Consider the following 10778-nt stretch of genomic DNA (forward strand, 5'->3'; position numbering starts at 1 on the left):
GCCTTTAGTGTACACCCGCTGAGTGCTCCAGGGAAAGATGGGATAACAGCTAAATTCTTCCAATTTTACTGGGATACTGTGGGCGAGGATGTATTCAAGGCAGTTAGAAGTTTCTTTCGAGGAAGGAGCATTTTAAGGAGTTTCAACCACACTAACATCTGCCTCATTCCTAAGATTTCTGATGCTTGTGACATGTCCCAGGCACGACCCATTAGTTTATCCTCTGTATTCTACAAAATCATCTCTAAGATACTGGTTCATAGATTACAAGGATGTATGAATAAACTTATTAGCCCTAATCAGAGTGCATTCCTAAAGGGGAGACTCATTTCAGATAATATCTTGATAGTACATGAGTGTATGCACTACCTCAAGCAGAAAAAGAGAGGTTTAGAGTATGAGATAGCCCTTAAACTTGACATGAGTAAAGCATATGACAGGGTTGAGTGGCAGGTTTTGTTGTTTATCATGAAGATGGGATTTGATTCTAAGTGGATAGGTTGGATTCATGAATTGGTAACGACAATTTCTTACTTTGTGGTTGTGGAAGGCCAACCATACGGTCTTTTAAACCAAATAGAGGCATCCGTCAGGGTGACCCTCTATCTCTTTTTCTTTTTCTATTTTGTGCAGAAGGCCTCTCTTTCTTGCTACACAAAGCAGAGCAAAATCGGCACATTCAAGGGATCTAGATTACAAGAAGATGTCCTAAGGTTAATCATTTACTTTTTGCAGATGATTCTATATTATTCTATAAGGCATCAAAAGACAATTGTGGGAGAATCTTAGATTATTAGAGGACTTTAAAAGATTCAGTGGCCAAAAAGTTAACATTAATAAATCTGCAATCTTTTTAAGCAATAACACTCCTCATGATATACGTACATCACTTGCTATTACCATGAATATTTCACACATTGGAGCTCAATACAAGTATTTGGGACTACCTTCTTTAGTAAATAAATCGAAAAAGGCCACCTTTTCTACTGTCAAAGAAAGGGTTATCAAAAAGGTCCAAGGCTGGAAACGATGTCTTTTATCTAATAGAGGAAGACAAGTATTAGTAAGGGCGGTAGGAGAAGCAATCCTGATATATACCCTGTCTTATTTCAGACTTCCAGATAATCTAATCAAGGAAATTCATAGCATTCTTAATCAATTCTGGTGGGGTCAACAAGTTGCGGAATGTCGTATGATTTGGATTAGTTGGGATACAATGACAAGGGCTAAGAAAGAAGGAGGGCTTGGCTTTAAAGACCTACGTGCACAAAATTTGGCTCTCCTAGGTAAACAATGTTAGAGAATTGCCAATAATACTGATTCTTTATTATCTAGAATCTTAAAAGAAAAATATTTCAGATATATGTTGGAGGAGTATCCTTGCAGGTAGAAGTGTCGTTGAAAAGGGTTTAAACTGGAGAGTTGGTTCTGAAATAGCAATCCGAATCTTTAGAGATCCATGGCTCCCACCTCCGTATCCATTCTCAGTACCAACTCTTACAAGTCAGTTCCAAGCTGGACATTCAATCTTCTTAGTTTGTGATCTGTTCTCTGCACATAAACAATAGAATCAGTTCCTAATTAATTCAATATTCTCTCAAGATGTTGCCCAGAGAATTCTATCTACAATGCCAGGAGAAGGGGAGGATGAAATACAATGGACACTCAACGGATCCAAGATATATGATATAGCTTTAAGATATAGAGTTTCTTACCTTTTTCACCATGTTTCTCTAGAATTTTGTCCAAATATCATGCAACAACTGAAAATCTGGAATTTCCTTTGGAGTCTGCCAGTCCCACATAAGATTCAGGTATTCGGGTGGAAGTCCCTCCATGAAAAACTCCCCATCATGCAGTTCATAAAATCAACGATTCCCAAGTACTTCCCCAACTTGTCCCATTTGCAATGTTGAACTAGAATCCTTGTTACATTACATCTTCAACTGTCCAGATGCTTCAGAAACTTCGAGCAAGAGTCCAATAGCGTATCTGACGCCAAATTCAAACTGCATCTCCTTTTTTGATTGGTGGAAACTCCAAATTATTGCCCCGGGTTACCCATCTGTGAGTAAGAACTCGGCCCGTTTTGCTTTGATTATTGCCTGGCATATATGAAAAGAAAGGTGTAGAAGTGTATTCGAAACGCCAATCTATGAATCCTGAAGAACTTCTAGCAATTGCTACCAAACAAAATCAGGAACTTGTAAACTTACCCACTGAAGCTCCAACTTAATTCCAACTTTGCTTTCTTCTTAGTTTCATTCTTTTTACTGTGCATCGCTAATGTTTAAGTGAAGGATGGAAGAACCCCACTTTCTTTTGTGTAGTCCTGAATTTTGGACAAAATATTTTCAATAATTTAGACTTGTTTGTCATCTTAATTAACACAGAATTGTCATTCTTGTTGACGTTCACTACTACTTGCCTAGCTTAGCTAGCTATATACTAACATCATTAATACTATACACTAACGACAAGTTATCAACACTAACAACTAATACTACTATTATAACTATAACAAAGAAATACATATTTTAACTACTCCTAATCAACTAACAATTAATTTATTTATCTACTTAACAAAAAATTAATTTAAAAAAATTATATACTATTTGTTTCTAGAACCTTTAGCTAAAAAAAAATAGGATTAACCCTAACTAACTACTAATAAAATGTTTAAAATACTAATTTTTCTCTATCTTTGACTGGCTGCCGTTTTCTTTGTTGTAGGGTAAGTAAAATGCCAACTTTCAGCTTTGTTCTTTAAATAGAATGGGGTAATAGGATGGAGACTCTGCACCAAAGAAGAAAGAATGAAGGAAGAAGAAGGTTGACTTTTTGGTTAACGTGTGGGAAGAGAGAGGGAATTGCCACGTGTTGACCATGCATAGCAAAATGTCGGTGACGTTTTGGTCAATACGTCAGTGACATTTTTCGCATAACGGCGTCGACATCTTCATCGCGATATCTGACGGCTCCCATAGCGCCGTTAATCTCGCGCGCCTGTTAGGCCGTTTTGGTGGTTAACACCACCTTTGGCCCAATATTAAAAAAAAAGTTCACATATATAATTTATATAATTATAATAGATGACATAAATTATAAATTATATTTTTGTTATTTGAGTCCGTTCATGAACTCGGACCAGTTCATAAATTTTTGATGGGCCGAATTTAAATCTTACAAATAGACACCATTATAAAAGAATCGAACCATAAGCTAAGTTCAATTTTGATAAACTTTTGAATTTGAATTTAGTCTCACTCAATTTAACTTGACTCACTTCCAGACTACTTACAGAAAAGCAAAGATTCCACACTTAGCAGACTAGAGGATCAGAATAATACAAATATTGCAGATTTTTCATAATCATTTCTTTGGTCAACTACTCCTGAATCGAAATAGGCTCAAAACCCCTCTCAATTGAAGCCTTCACAGCATCAACCACATTTTGTGTCTTCCTACTAATAAGTGGCCACTTCTTTTCAGACTTTGAGTTCTTGTACTTGATGATTTCTCCCACCAAACGCGCAAATTCTCTAATCAAAAGAGCCTCTTGAGGAAGATCTATTTTTGGTGGTGTGAATTCTCGAGTTTATATCCCATCATCCAATGACTAAATCATTGAAACTAGTTTCCGTGCTAACTGAGAATATGAGGCTTCTTTCTCTTGATGGGGGATAACAAAGTCATGAACAGGAAGAATCCCTTTTGTTCCAATGGATGCGATTTCCATTGTTAAATTAGCCAAGAAGGAGCAATGGAAGGTTGCAAGCTCCCAATGAATCAAAAGAGTGCAAGTGACAATTATTTTAAAAGGGAAGGAGTAGGGGAATACATCCTCTCAATTGTTAAAAAAAATTAAGAGAGTGAAATATGATCTCTAACCCTTCATTGTTCTTTCTCTCATATTTATTCTTGGTCCCACTTATAAAATTAATGGTGAGAAATCATGCTTTATGTAAGAACTGGATTTTTCACGAATAAAATAATTTAAATGCCCAAATTAAATTCCGAAAAGTTAGGATGAGAATTTGGGGGTTTAAATATAATTTTTGGACTCAGTAGGTTTTTCTGAGTCAAAAAATGTGACTTCTATGAAAAACTGTGAACCAACAGTTGAACTGGTTGAACCGGTTCAAGTCTTTCCGGTGCTACGCGAGAAAAAGTGGAAACAGTCAAAAACCTTAGAAAAATATTAGAAATGGAAAATCGGGCGTTAATTTTAAAGGTTTGGCCCGAAGTTGGGCTAAACGGGCTAAAAACGCTAACGGGTTAGACCGAGCCCAAGTTGGGCCCAAGCCCAACATATAAAAGGGTTCATAAGTGAATCCATTTCAGCATAACACACAAACAAACACACTCACACAGCTGAGAAGGAGGAGAAGAAAATCTCCATTTTTACTATTCACTTCAATCTTCTCAAGCTCATATCTTGAGCTACAGAGCTCCGATCGCCGCACCGTTTGTGGCTACGCGTTCCTTGTGAAGATCTCTACAAAACCTATATAAGAAACTGGTAAGTAAAGCTCGAAATCCCCTCAGTTATGCTCTTCAAAATTTTGGTTTTAGGGCTTTGGGATTAAGTGAGTTTTTGTGATTTTGGATGTTTAGGTTCACTCTAATCCTTGCTTAGCATTGGATTTTGGCTACCAAAACTATTGGAAAAGGTAAGAAGTCTTGAACCCTTGTGAAATTTCAAGTTTGATGAGCCCTAGGTTGAATTATTGTGAATTATGTGTGTTATAGCTTGAAGTTGTGATTATTGGAACTTGTTGGAGCTTATTAGTGATTGTTGGTGGCTTGGATTGTGTTGGAAAGCCTAGCTTGTGCTCAATTTTGGGTTAAGAGCATATTGAAAATCGGCTACGGTATTGTTTCAGTTTTTTCTATGTAGTATATAATATTCATGGACACATAGGCTAGTGACCCATAGGATAGGTTTGAAATAAAATGATTGTTGATGTGTTGAATGTTGATGTATAATGGTTTATGATGAGTTGATGAATGTTGGGTTCAATTATGATGTTTGATAATGGTATGATGATGTTGAATGAGTGTATGGATTGGAAAGTTGGTTTATTATGATAGATGTGATGTTGAGGTTGATAAAATGGTAAACTTGAATGTGGTTTGATCAAAAGTGTTATATAGTTGATGTTGAAGTTGAGAATAGTGAAATGTGAAGGAAAATGTGGTTAATTTTGATGAAAAAGGGAGTTTGTAATGGTTTGGTATGGTTTGGGAATGTGTATGGTAAGGAATTGAGGAAATTGTAGAATTTGGTAAAAGCGGGTTTTTGGTGAATTTTGTCTGATCACAACTTTTGCCTCGGTTTTCAAAATTGATTGAAATTTATTTAGGATTAAAGTCCATTGAAAACCCTTCAAAATGATATAAAGTTTGTAAAATTTGAGTTTTTGTAGAGGGAGTTATGATCATTCAAAGTTGGTGTTGAAAATCTGAAATTTTGCTAAGTTGCAGAATTTCATGATTTCTTATATGTGTGCACGCACAGCCTTGTGCGCACGCACAACCCTACGAAAAATTTATTCTGTGCGGACGCACAGACCTGTGCGCACGCACAGGCAGCGAAGTGCTTACTGGTTGTAGCGCTAGCATGGCTTGTACACGCACACACCAATGAGAAATTGCAACCTGTGCAGACGCACACACCTGTGCGCACGCACACGTTGGAAAGGCCAGCCTGTTAGGGGCGCTGACACAGGTTGTGCGAGTGAACAGACTCTGTACATCTTGACACCTGTGCGTACACACCCCCCCTGTGCGTAAGCACACATTTTAAAAATCTCTGGAGCGTGCACGTGCACACCCCTGTGCGGACGCACACTCCCTGTTTCTCAAATTTTTCCTTGTTTTCAACTATTCTACCTTCCCAACAAGGTTGTAAGCTTCTATAACACCATTTTAGGACTCCTGGTCCTAGTTTTGAATATTTAAAACATGGGAAAGAATTTAATGGATTTAGATGATATTATTTGGAAAACTTAGAAGATGGAGGCCTAGGTTTCGGGTGTACTGGGGATGGTTTGATGGTATGTGACGAATGGTTGATGTATGAGATGAGAATTGAGGAACTGATGAGTTCGAAATGGAAATGTGAATTGACAGTGGTTGAGATGAGTCAAGGACTCGAAAGGGGGATGAGGAATTACGGTTATATTGAAAATGTTTTCTGAAAACCCATTGAACTACTATTTTATCTTGAGATTATGAGACGCTATGCGCCCGGCAGGGGCTGTGGTAGGATCCTGTCTGTCCAGGTAGCGGCGGTGGCGTAAGGGCGGTGGTTCGTCCCGCTTGCGCTTAGATGCAAGGTTGGTGGCAAGAGTATCCAGCTCGCATCCCTTCGGATCATCAGAGCGTACAGGCGCAAAACCCTGGATAGTGATCTGAGCACTATATCTCGGGGGTTCCCATACAATGATTCTGAAGGGCGACGTCTCCATGGAGATGTGTTGGCAGTTGAACCGACAATGTGATATCATAGCCAATAGGGCAGGCATTCATCATATGCATTTTCTATCTGTTTGTATGCTTTGACTACTTGAAATGGCCTGCCTATTTGTATAACATGCCTATTTGCTATTTGAACTATTTGCCTTATATGCTTCTACATGTGTTTTACTTGCATTGTATTTTACCTGTGTTTTCTACTGGAATTGAGGAGGTTTGGAAGGCGGTGGCGATGGGATCGCATGGAGGATCGGTTGGTGAAGGCTGTGGGACAGCGGTGTTTGGTTAAAGTAGAAATCCCTTAAGATAGATTACCCAGTTTATTTATGTTAAGGTTTATATAATTATGCTTAACTATTTTAGTATGCTTTAAGTTTGAACTCTTGTGACGGATATAGAGTTTAGGATTGCCTTTGGCGTCCCGGGGTCTTATATCCTACATCACTGGGCACTGTTACCATACTGAGAACTTCCGGTTCTCATACCATATTTCTGTTGTGTTTTTCAGATGCAGGTCGCAACCCACCTCGGTGAGTTGTCTGATTGGTGACAGAAGCGGAGGATCCGGATATCTTTTTTAGTATTTTGGCTTATTTTATAAATGTCTCTCACTTTTGTATTTTAATTTTCCTAGAGGCTTGTATTTGAGAGAACAAAATTGTATGAGTTATTTTTGCTGTCTGGTTCTTCTTGATTTGTATATGGCTAGCCGGCTTAAATTCCGCGAGCCGTGGCTAGATCCTTATGATATTATACTATTATATTTTGATACACCTTATCTATATCTTGTGCTTTAAGTTAGAAGCTTCGTTAGTACATTTTGTGCATTTGAAATTCTATTTTTGAGCTATATCCTTCATTGGACTTCTAGATTATACTATTCTTTCTATATAGATATTATATGTATGAGCTTCGAACTGTCGTAAGCTCTAATTAACCTTTGCTTTACGGTGCAAGGTAAGGCTTAGGATAATTAGGGTGTTATACTTTACTCCCTCAATTGTTAAAAGAAATTGAAAGAATCCATTTCCAAGGAGTAGTAAGCATCAGCAGCAAATGTAAAGCAAATGCAAACCTGTAATATAAATGTAACAATGCAATGTGAACAATTATATATCAATCTTAACACACACAACACTCTTGCAGTCTCTATATATCCCCTGATCCCTCTGATTTTCTTATAAGTATATCAACCTTACTATGAAGCAATAATTAGAATAAATGTTAGGTGACTAATAATTTTTTCTTATCTTTGTCTTATATTTAAACCAATACTAATTAACTCTCTTCTTTTCTACACTAAAAATGTTGATCCGTTAACATTCTCTATTAGAGTTTTTCGATGTACAATAATTAGTTTCTTGTTTTAGTATTTTGATTTATAATAATATTTGAGAAACTAAAAAAAATTAACTCAAACTTATTTTATTTAATATTTATTAGTTCTCACTAGAATTAATAAATATAATTAATAAATATTAAATAATACAAGTTTAAACTGTGCGGGTTGATTTTTTATTATCTCTCTAATATTACTAAAATGGCAAGATGTTGTGGAAAAAAAATCATTATTTAAATATTTATTATAGGAATCCAAAAATTTCTAGCATGGAGATGCAAGTGTAGATAACTGCTGGAGTTAAGTCTTAAAGTGGTGCCTGAAATTACATTCGAGACTCATAGTAGTCCCTGAAGTTACTAGTTACCCATATTCGTCCCTGAAGTTGCACTTCGGGACTCAGATTCGTCCTTCCGGCATATTCCGTCCATCTGGTGCCACCAAAAAACTGATCTGGACTCCTCCATGACACGCTGGCCAGGTAACGGCTAGCTGACATGAATTAATAAACTTTTATAGTACAATTTGGTCCCTAAATCAAAATTAAAAACCCTAATCCCTAAATTTGATCATCATTCTCTGCAGTAACTCCTCTCTTCTCTTCTCTTCTCCATCTTCAAATTAGATGAAATGGGATATATAGAAGACTATTCAAGAATAGATAGTATAAATTAGATGAAATAGTAATAAGTACAGATTCACTAGACGATGCTTGGTGTTTTTTACTTGTTTTAATTGTTCGATTAGTTTGAGGATCCATCTGCTTACAAGGACAAAGTGATTTCCATGGGCTTGCCTGCTTCCCCTGGAGCTGCAACAGGGCAGATTGTGTTCACTGCTGATGATGCAGAAGCATGGCATGCAGAAGGAAAGAGTGTCATATTGGTATGGAAATAATCTCCCTTGCTCTAGCTTTTTGTGATTTGTAGATCATTCATTATTGTTAAATGAGTGATTATTATTAGCTGATCCAGCCTTGCATTGTTGAAAGGTGAGGACAGAGACAAGTGCAGAGGATGTAGAAGGTATGCATGCAGCTGCTGGGATCTTGACAAAGAGAGGTGGTATGACATCTCATACTGTCGTTGTAGCCCGCGAATGGGAAAGTGTTGTGTGGCTGGCTGCTCTGGTATACTTGTAAATGACACCGAAAAGGTGAACGATTATTCATTTAGGTAATACAAACATACTAAATGGTCATCTTGCTATTGGTAGTAATTCATATAAAAATAACCAAAAGAGTATAATCTCAATCAATGATGCAAGTAGTGGTAGTTGGGTATAAGGTTCTCCGGAAAGGAGAATGGATATCACTTAATGGGTCCACCGGTGAGGTGATACTAGGACAGCAACTACTTTCTCTTCTAACTCTATGTGATGATCTGGCAACCTTCATGTCTTGGGCTGATGAAATAAGGCATCTGAAGGTGAGTGTATGTCATGAGTCTTACCTACTTCATAGTTTGAGTTGAATTAAAACTTCAAAATATTGTGTTTTGAACATTGTGAATTCATATTGCTATTGTGAATCAGACAATGGCGAATGTTGACACACTTGCAGATGCACTAACAGCTAGACAGAATGGTGCCCATGGAATTGGACCGTGCAGGACCAAACACATGGTAAAAATAAAAAAAATAAAAATTTTAACTCCTTGGTTATAATTAAACGAAAAGTGTACTCTCAAATCTCAATTGTTATGGCACTAAATATTTAAAGATTGTACGATTCTCTACTTTCAATTTTTTGCCTCAGACAAGAGGATAAAGGCTTGTGAGGTTTATGATAGTAGCCATTACACTAGAACAGAGGAAACCCGCAATTTACCTGTTGCTACCTTATCAGATATCAGATTTCGAGGGGATCTTCCGTGCAATGGACGGTCTCTTGGTGACAATCCGATTGTTGGATCCTCCACTTTATGAGCTTATTCTTGAGGGTGAGTTGCATCACATTGTCAGGGAGCTAACTTCGGAGACAGGAATCAATGAAGAAGAAATCTTCTCTAGGATTGAAAAACTATCAGAAGTGAATCCCATGCTTGGTTACCGAGGCTGCAGGTTTACATCCCCCCTTAGTTTATGGATTGATTCACAGCATTCATATCTGACTATTGAATTTTCTGTCAACAGGCTAGGAATATCATCATACCTAGAACTAACTGAGATGCAAGTTCGTGCAATCTTTGAGGCTGTAATTTCAATGAGTAACCATGACATTAAAGGTCTGCCAGAAATAATGGTTCCACTTGTCGGTACACCTCAGGCATGATCCTTATTCAACCTCATTTGTTCCCTTGTTGCTTTTTTTGCTTCACTTTTTGCTCTACATGTACCATTAATCATAAAAATTATGTTATAGCTTTCCCATACATTCTTTGAGCCAAGGCTTCGTAGTCTTTTTAGTTTTTCCTAGACAGTTTACCAAGTACAACTACATTAGCTTCTTGACTTGGTTATTTATAATCTTTCCTCTTTTATCCTTGGCAGGAGTTGAAGCACCAAGTGAGTTTAATAAGAAATGTTGCTGTGAAAGTGTTCTCTGAGACGGGTTCCTCTCTAAGCTATAAAGTAGGAACCATGATCGAGGTCCCTAGAGCTACTTTGATTGCAAATGAGGTATAACTTAAATCCTCTCTTATTTATCAACTCAAAGAACCACATTTAGATTCTAGCTTTGCATATTACTAATTTAAAATATGATAAAGTCATAAAGAATGGCAATCGACTTCACCATTTTGCTTAGGCTGGAACAATTAAAGTGTCATTCTATTTCCTTTTGGTTTCTCACACTTCAGAATTTTATTATCTATTTATGTAGATTGTAGAGGAAGTAGAATTTTTTTTATTTGGAACCAATGACCTTACCCAAATGACATTTGGGTACAACAGAGATGATTTTGGAAAATTTCTTCCTATTTATCTGGCAACCGACATTATTTATGGTATCTGTTCTTGA

The 10778-nt window shown here is 37.1% G+C and overlaps 1 pseudogene; it reads left to right on the top strand.

Moving 5' to 3' along the window:
• Positions 1-1216: 1216 nt before the first annotated feature.
• Positions 1217-10778, top strand: LOC107616312 (pyruvate, phosphate dikinase, chloroplastic-like; annotated as a pseudogene).

This window comes from Arachis ipaensis, chromosome B9, assembly GCF_059453495.1.
Source record: "Arachis ipaensis isolate K30076 ecotype BB chromosome B9, ASM5945349v1, whole genome shotgun sequence".
NCBI classification, from domain to species: Eukaryota; Viridiplantae; Streptophyta; class Magnoliopsida; order Fabales; family Fabaceae; genus Arachis; species Arachis ipaensis.